Genomic DNA, 6,665 nt, shown 5'->3' on the forward strand with positions numbered 1-6,665 from the left:
GAAAGGCACCTGCTGCCGGACAAGTAACGTTATTATATATCATTGTTTTTCCCTGAGTGCCTTTGCTATGTAAGACGAGTTCACCCTTTAAATATCTTTAATACAATTGTTTGTTTGAACACTTTGGTATAATAATGAACGACATGTGAACAATATTGAAATGTGAAATATGTAACTAATTGTATGTTTGTGTTTGACTGTCCTATGCAGTTTTCACGGTGCAAACGAGGTGCAAACGAGGTGCAAACGAGGTGCAAACGAGGTGCAAACGGACCAAATGAGGCAACCGTCACTACCTGTACAAAGTACCAAAGAAAAGCTACAGTACTGCTAAGCTGAAATGCAAGAGAAAAAAGAGAAAATAAATAAAAGCATCTGTACGAAACATAACCGCATCTTTATTTCAAGACCAAGCCGGGGGGCAGTTACAGATACTAATCTAATTATCTTTAAAGTGCACTATGCAGTTTTGGATTTGTACATTTGCATATAGTGAACATGACATTTAGGTGGGTTTTGAGCAGTTTTTTGAATGAGTCCAGAGTTGGGGCGTTGCGGAGTTCAGCGAGGAGGGAGTTCCAGAGGGTGGGAGCTGCCACACTGAATTATAGGGTGACTTTTTGATAATTACATTATTTGAATAGCCTAAAATATCATTTTTATTGTAGCATAAAGTGTATACATGAATTGGCATAAATCTGGTCTAGAATAGCCTAATAGATATTTATGTTAAATTGTTTATTATTATTGTTTAGAATGACATTACATTATAGGCTATATTTCTGTAACACACCATTTGCCCCCAGTGATAAGTCAGCTGAGTGCAGGACATCACACAGCCGCACGCTCCAACCAGGGCTGGACTGGGACCAAAAATCGGCCCTGGCATTTTTGGCCCAGACCGGCCCACCATAATCGGTCGGACACCACCCACCAGTACATCATCCTTGCGGTCCCCTTAAATAATTTGTATGGCTTTTACTCTTAAAGTAGAAAAACAAAAGGAATCTGTAAAATAATACAGTGAATTTCCTGTGAAAAAACATTTATTGTTTACAGTGTACCACCTCAAAAACATCTCCTGTGTCCGACCCTCACTCTCAGATTCTGTGGCTGAGCTGCCAGGGTTCTCATGCACTCACACCACCAAGCCCTAACTGGCAGCACATCACCCCCACCCTCATCCACCTCCACTGGCTCCCAGTCAAGTTCCGGATCTCTTTTAAACTCCTGCTCCTCACCTACAAGCCCCCCCCCCTCCCCCGATACCTGTCTGATCTCCTCCACCAGCACACTCCATCCTGGAACCTACGATCCTCCGATCTGTATACACACTTAAGCTGCTGGTCAAAGCTAACCACAGTATTACTGTTAGCCTCTTTAGCTGCTGCTGTTAGCTCCCCTGTTACCCAACACCATGATTAGTTCTCTTTCCACACCGGTCAATACACAGTAATGGACCCCATCCCTTTAAGGGTTGAAATGCTGGGCTATCACACAACAATCATGTGTACTTAACCCAGGCTGGCCTGCTAGGCCTTAGCGCCTTTGAGGTGCTTTGGTACCATGAGGTGCAAGCATAGTCGTAGTACCCTTGAATGAGTGCTCCTGCCAGAGTCCCCAACCCCTGGACACTTTTAAAACTGCTCTCAAAACACACCTCTTCACCAAGGCTCTTCCCCATTAGTTAGTTTAGATTAGATTAGGTTCATTAACCCTTACCTGCCCTCATCCTCCCCTTTTCCCCTACTGCCCCATTTCCCTAGCCCTCTTGATTGTAAAGCGACCTTGGGTTTCATCATTCTGGGAGGTACCTTGGTCGTATAGTGTATCTTGTAGACCAGGCCCATTGCAAGTTGCTGTACTCTGTCGTCTACTAAGCCATCCTAGGTTGTCAAAGTGGGCAGGGGTGAGGTGGGTTCTAGGAGTAAGGTCAAGCAGTAGTCTGACCAGTTTGTTTTGAGATGTTTGTGTAGCAGGGTGGATTATCCCTACTTTATGAGAGTAGATGTACACTGTCACCAGGTAGGGGGGAACGCAGCAGATCTCAGTCCAACTGAATCCCCGACTTTAGTGCAGGAGTGGAGCTTTAGCAGAGGGAGTGGATGGGGCCTAGGATTTACTAACCTAGGTGTAGTGCGCTGGTCCAGCTTTAACAAATTATCTCTGTATCTTTTCAATGTAAATAATAAATCAGTAACCTCACAAAGATACTAATCTAATTATCTTTAAAGTGCACTATGCAGTGAGCTGCTGGTTAAAGGCATTAACCACAGTATTGTTATGTTAGCTACTGAGCTGCTGGTTAAAAGCCTTAACCACAGTATTGTTATGTTAGCTACTGAGCTGCTGGTTAAAGGCCTTAACCACAGTATTGTTATGTTAGCTACTGAGCTGCTGGTTAAAGGCATTAACCACAGTATTGTTATGTTAGCTATTGAGCTGCTGGTTAAAGGCCTTAACCACAGTATTGTTATGTTAGCTACTGAGCTGCTGGTTAAAGGCATTAACCACAGTATTGCTGGGCGGCTTTGGCTCAGGGGTAGAGCGGGTCGTCCAATGATCGAAGGGTTGGTGGTTCGAATCCCGCTCAAGCCCATGTCCATCCCATCGCCGTTGTGTCCTTGGGCAAGACACTTAACCTACTTGCCTCGTATGAATGTGTATGCATGTGAATGAATGTTGGTGGTGGTCGGAGGGGCCGTAGGCGATGATTATTCGCCACGCTTCCGTGAGTCTGCCTCAGGGCAGTTCTGGCTGCAATTGTAGCTTACCACCACCGGTATGACTGTGTATGAACGAATAATGGACTCTGTGAAGCACTCTGGGTGTCATGAAGAGCGATATATAAATCCAAGCCATTATTATTATTATTATTATTATTATTATTATTATTATTATTATTATTATTATTATTATTATTATTATTATTATTATTATTATTATTATTATTATTATTATTATTATTATTATTATTATTATTATTATTATTATTATTATTATTATTATTATTATTATTATTATGTTAGCTACTGAGCTGCTGGTTAAAGGCATTAACCACAGTATTGTTATGTTAGCTACTGAGCTGCTGGTTAAAGGCCTTAACCACAGTATTACATTAGCCAATGCGGTGCTGGTTAAAGGCATTAACCACAGTATTGTTATGTTAGCTACATTGAGCTTCTAGTTAACGGCCTTAACCACAGTATTACATTAGCTAATGAGCTGCTGGTTAAAGGCATTAACCACATGTTATGTTAGCTACTGAGCTGCTGGTTAAAGGCCTTAACCACAGTATTACATTAGCCAATACGCTGCTGGTTAAAGGCATTAACCACAGTATTGTTATGTTAGCTACGTTGAGCTGCTAGTTAACGGCCTTAACCACAGTATTACATTAGCTAATGAGCTGCTGGTTAAAGGCATTAACCACAGTATTGTTATGTTAGCTACGTTGAGCTGCTAGTTAACGGCCTTAACCACAGTATTACATTAGCTAATGAGCTGCTGGTTAAAGGCATTAACCACAGTATTGTTATGTTAGCTACGTTGAGCTGCTAGTTAACGGCCTTAACCACAGTATTACATTAGCTAATGAGCTGCTGGTTAAAGGCATTAACCACAGTATGTTAGCTACGTTGAGCTGCTAGTTAACGGCCTTAACCACAGTATTACATTAGCTAATGAGCTGCTGGTTAAAGGCATTAACCACAGTATTGTTAAGTTAACTACTGAGCTGCTGGTTAAAGGCCTTAACCACAGTATTACATTAGCCAATAAGCTGCTGGTTAAAGGCATTAACCACAGTATTGTTATGTTAGCTACATTGAGCTGCTAGTTATATTATCGTACTTGGCCATCGCGTCCCGCTCTTAAGCCTATCAAGATATAACTCATCTCATGTACCTACTGTACTCCACTAACGAAAAACAAATACGCCCACACCTGCCGGGTCCCGCCCCTATGGAGGCGTAGCCTATAAGACACTAGGCATGGTCACCAAACACTCTTCCTCTATTTCGTTTCCATCATAACGGTCGCAGTGCGCCTTATGTAACTAGTTGTTATGAAAAGATTAGAGAAATTGCGTAATGTTGAAAGGTACCGGAGGTTTGCTTACCCCTGGAATCTTCGTGTTTCAACGACATGTCGGGCCTATTCTGATGTTTCCTCGTCTGGTGACAGCGGATCCAGGAGCAGCGTGCAAGGTTGGCTATCGAGCCGACTTGTACACAGGTAGGCCCTGTGTCATCAGGCATTGGTGTTAGTGTTAGTAATGTGGGTTGTTTTGTTACACAACCATGTTGTGTGTCGGCGCCAGGGGCGGGATGGTTTGGTGAACGGTTCACTGCAGTGGACGGGTTCCAAACGATCCTGGAAGCGTGCTGCTAAAACAACTAATGCTAACGCTACATGCTAATGCTATATGCTAACACTACTGCTACGCTGTTCTAATGTCTCCGCCGTGGGATTTTGCCGCTTTTCCCTCCTCTTGCCCGGTTCATCAATGAAGGTCAGTCGGTAGCTAATGTGGGGGTTTTGCTGAGTCCTATTTTTACCCTTTTTACGGGTAAATGGGTTGACAACAGGGTGTGCCGTGACTAGGTTGCCTAGCCAGGTAGCGTTAAACCTGTGCCCCGGCGGGGTTTTGAACGGTGTTTCCACCCAGAAGCCGATGCTTGAGGCTCGGCGGGTGGCAGTAGAGCTATACTACTGCAGGATGGGACTTAGCGGCGTCCTGTGTTGTGGCTCAGCTGACTGTTTTCTGTCCATAGTAGCGTTGAAGACGCTATGCTATAGTAGTGTAGTGCAGTGGCGTAGCGGAGGCCCCGGCAACCCCCGCGGTGCGGGGGGGCCCCGGAGCTTAGGGGGCCCCGCCCCCACTGTAGGCTATCCTCTTAGATGTCGTAACGCGCGGGAACAGCAGTGTGGCAGTGAGAGGAGCCCAGTATGGTTCTGCGGGGCTGCAGCTGGATGCATCTCACGCAGAGGGCGGGGGCCCCCCCTCCCTGCTATGTTGTGTCAGACTCCGGAAAGCAGAGTTGCGAGAGGCCAGTGTTGAAGCTGTATCTATCTACCGGTAGTCATCAAAAGCATGTCTGTCACTATAGCCAATTGAAATGCTAGAAATGGTCACGTGGACTGGGAGAACCAATGGAATAGTCCCACCAGGCCGCGTGTATATTTCCGCAACAGGTCGGTGATTCTTGCGTGCCGAGCCGACGTCCTCTCTGCATAATATGTGGCGACAACAACAACAACAACAACAACAACTTTAAAAAATTTATGATTTCGAATTGGATAACTGAAAACAGACTAAAATTAAATGTAGCAAAAACAAAATGTCTTATACTCGGCTCTAAATATGCCTTAAGGTCGGAGCATAGACTGAGTCTCTCATTACAAGACGCTGGTATTGAACAAGTGAAGGAGGCCAAATTGTTGGGTGTAACTATTGACGAGGCACTACTTTGGTCTACCCAGATTAATAACATGGTTACCAGGATGAGTAGAAACATCTCCATAATAAGAATAAATGCCTACCTCCTAACGAATACAACAATTCAAATGGTAGTACAATCTTTAGTCTTGTCCCATCTTGACTACTGCCCAGCAATTTGGTCTAGCGCGTCAAAGCATGAGCTTAGTAAACTCCAGCTCACTCAAAATAGAGCTGCCCGACTCACTCTTCACTGCTCTATAAGGAATAGTGTGGAGGGAATGCATGCTAGACTGTCGTGGATGAGGGTGGAGGAGAGACTAGCATGCAGTTTGATTAGGTTTTTAAAGAACATTTGTACCTTGGGTAAACCCACTCAATTGTATTCTATGCTTTTATCCACCAATGATAGACATGACCATAATACCAGACATGCTTCAAGTAGTCGCTTCACCCTACCTCTGCCTAGAACCAACGCTCTAAAGAAAACTGCAATGTATAGAGCCATAACATACTGGAATAGGATCCCATTACATATTATACGGACGGAAAACAAGGACAGTTTCAAAAAGAAACTCAAAGGAGCCATAATCCGGAAGGAAATTAATATATGTCATGCATGAGTGTACCTGCAGCCATGTTATCCAAAACTTCTTCTGATTACTTTGTGTGTTTTTCTTTTCTTTTTAAAGGTATGGTGAAATTGATGTTTTAGTAACATTGATGAGCATTCTAAAAGCAATTCTTAAAAATATTCAATTTTAAAAACAATCTTAAATTGTATTTAACACTGTATTTTGTATTTTGTTTTGTTTTTTTGTTCTCTGTTTCTTTGCTTGCATGTAATTTTAGCCATCTTAATTGTTAGTTTCATTGTGTATTGTATGTTGAGTACTGGCTTTTAATAATTAGTAACATTGATGAGCATTCTAAAAGCAATTCTTAAAAATATTCAACTTTAAAAACAATCTTAAATTGTATTTAACACTGTATTTTGTATTTAGTTTTGTTTTGTTTTTTGTTTTCTGTTTCTTTGCTTGCATGTAATTTTAGCCATCTTAATTGTTAGTTTCATTGTGTATTGTATGTTGAGTACTGGCTTTTAATAATTCTGTTTTGCAACAATTGTTTTTGTATGTTTTTTGTGTGGACCCCAGGAAGACTAGCTGGTTGCCATGGCACCAGCTAATGGGGATCCGTAATAAAATCAAAAATCAAATCAAAA

Source organism: Notolepis coatsorum (assembly GCF_963971535.1).
Source record: "Notolepis coatsorum genome assembly, chromosome: 8".
NCBI lineage: Eukaryota > Metazoa > Chordata > Actinopteri > Aulopiformes > Paralepididae > Notolepis > Notolepis coatsorum.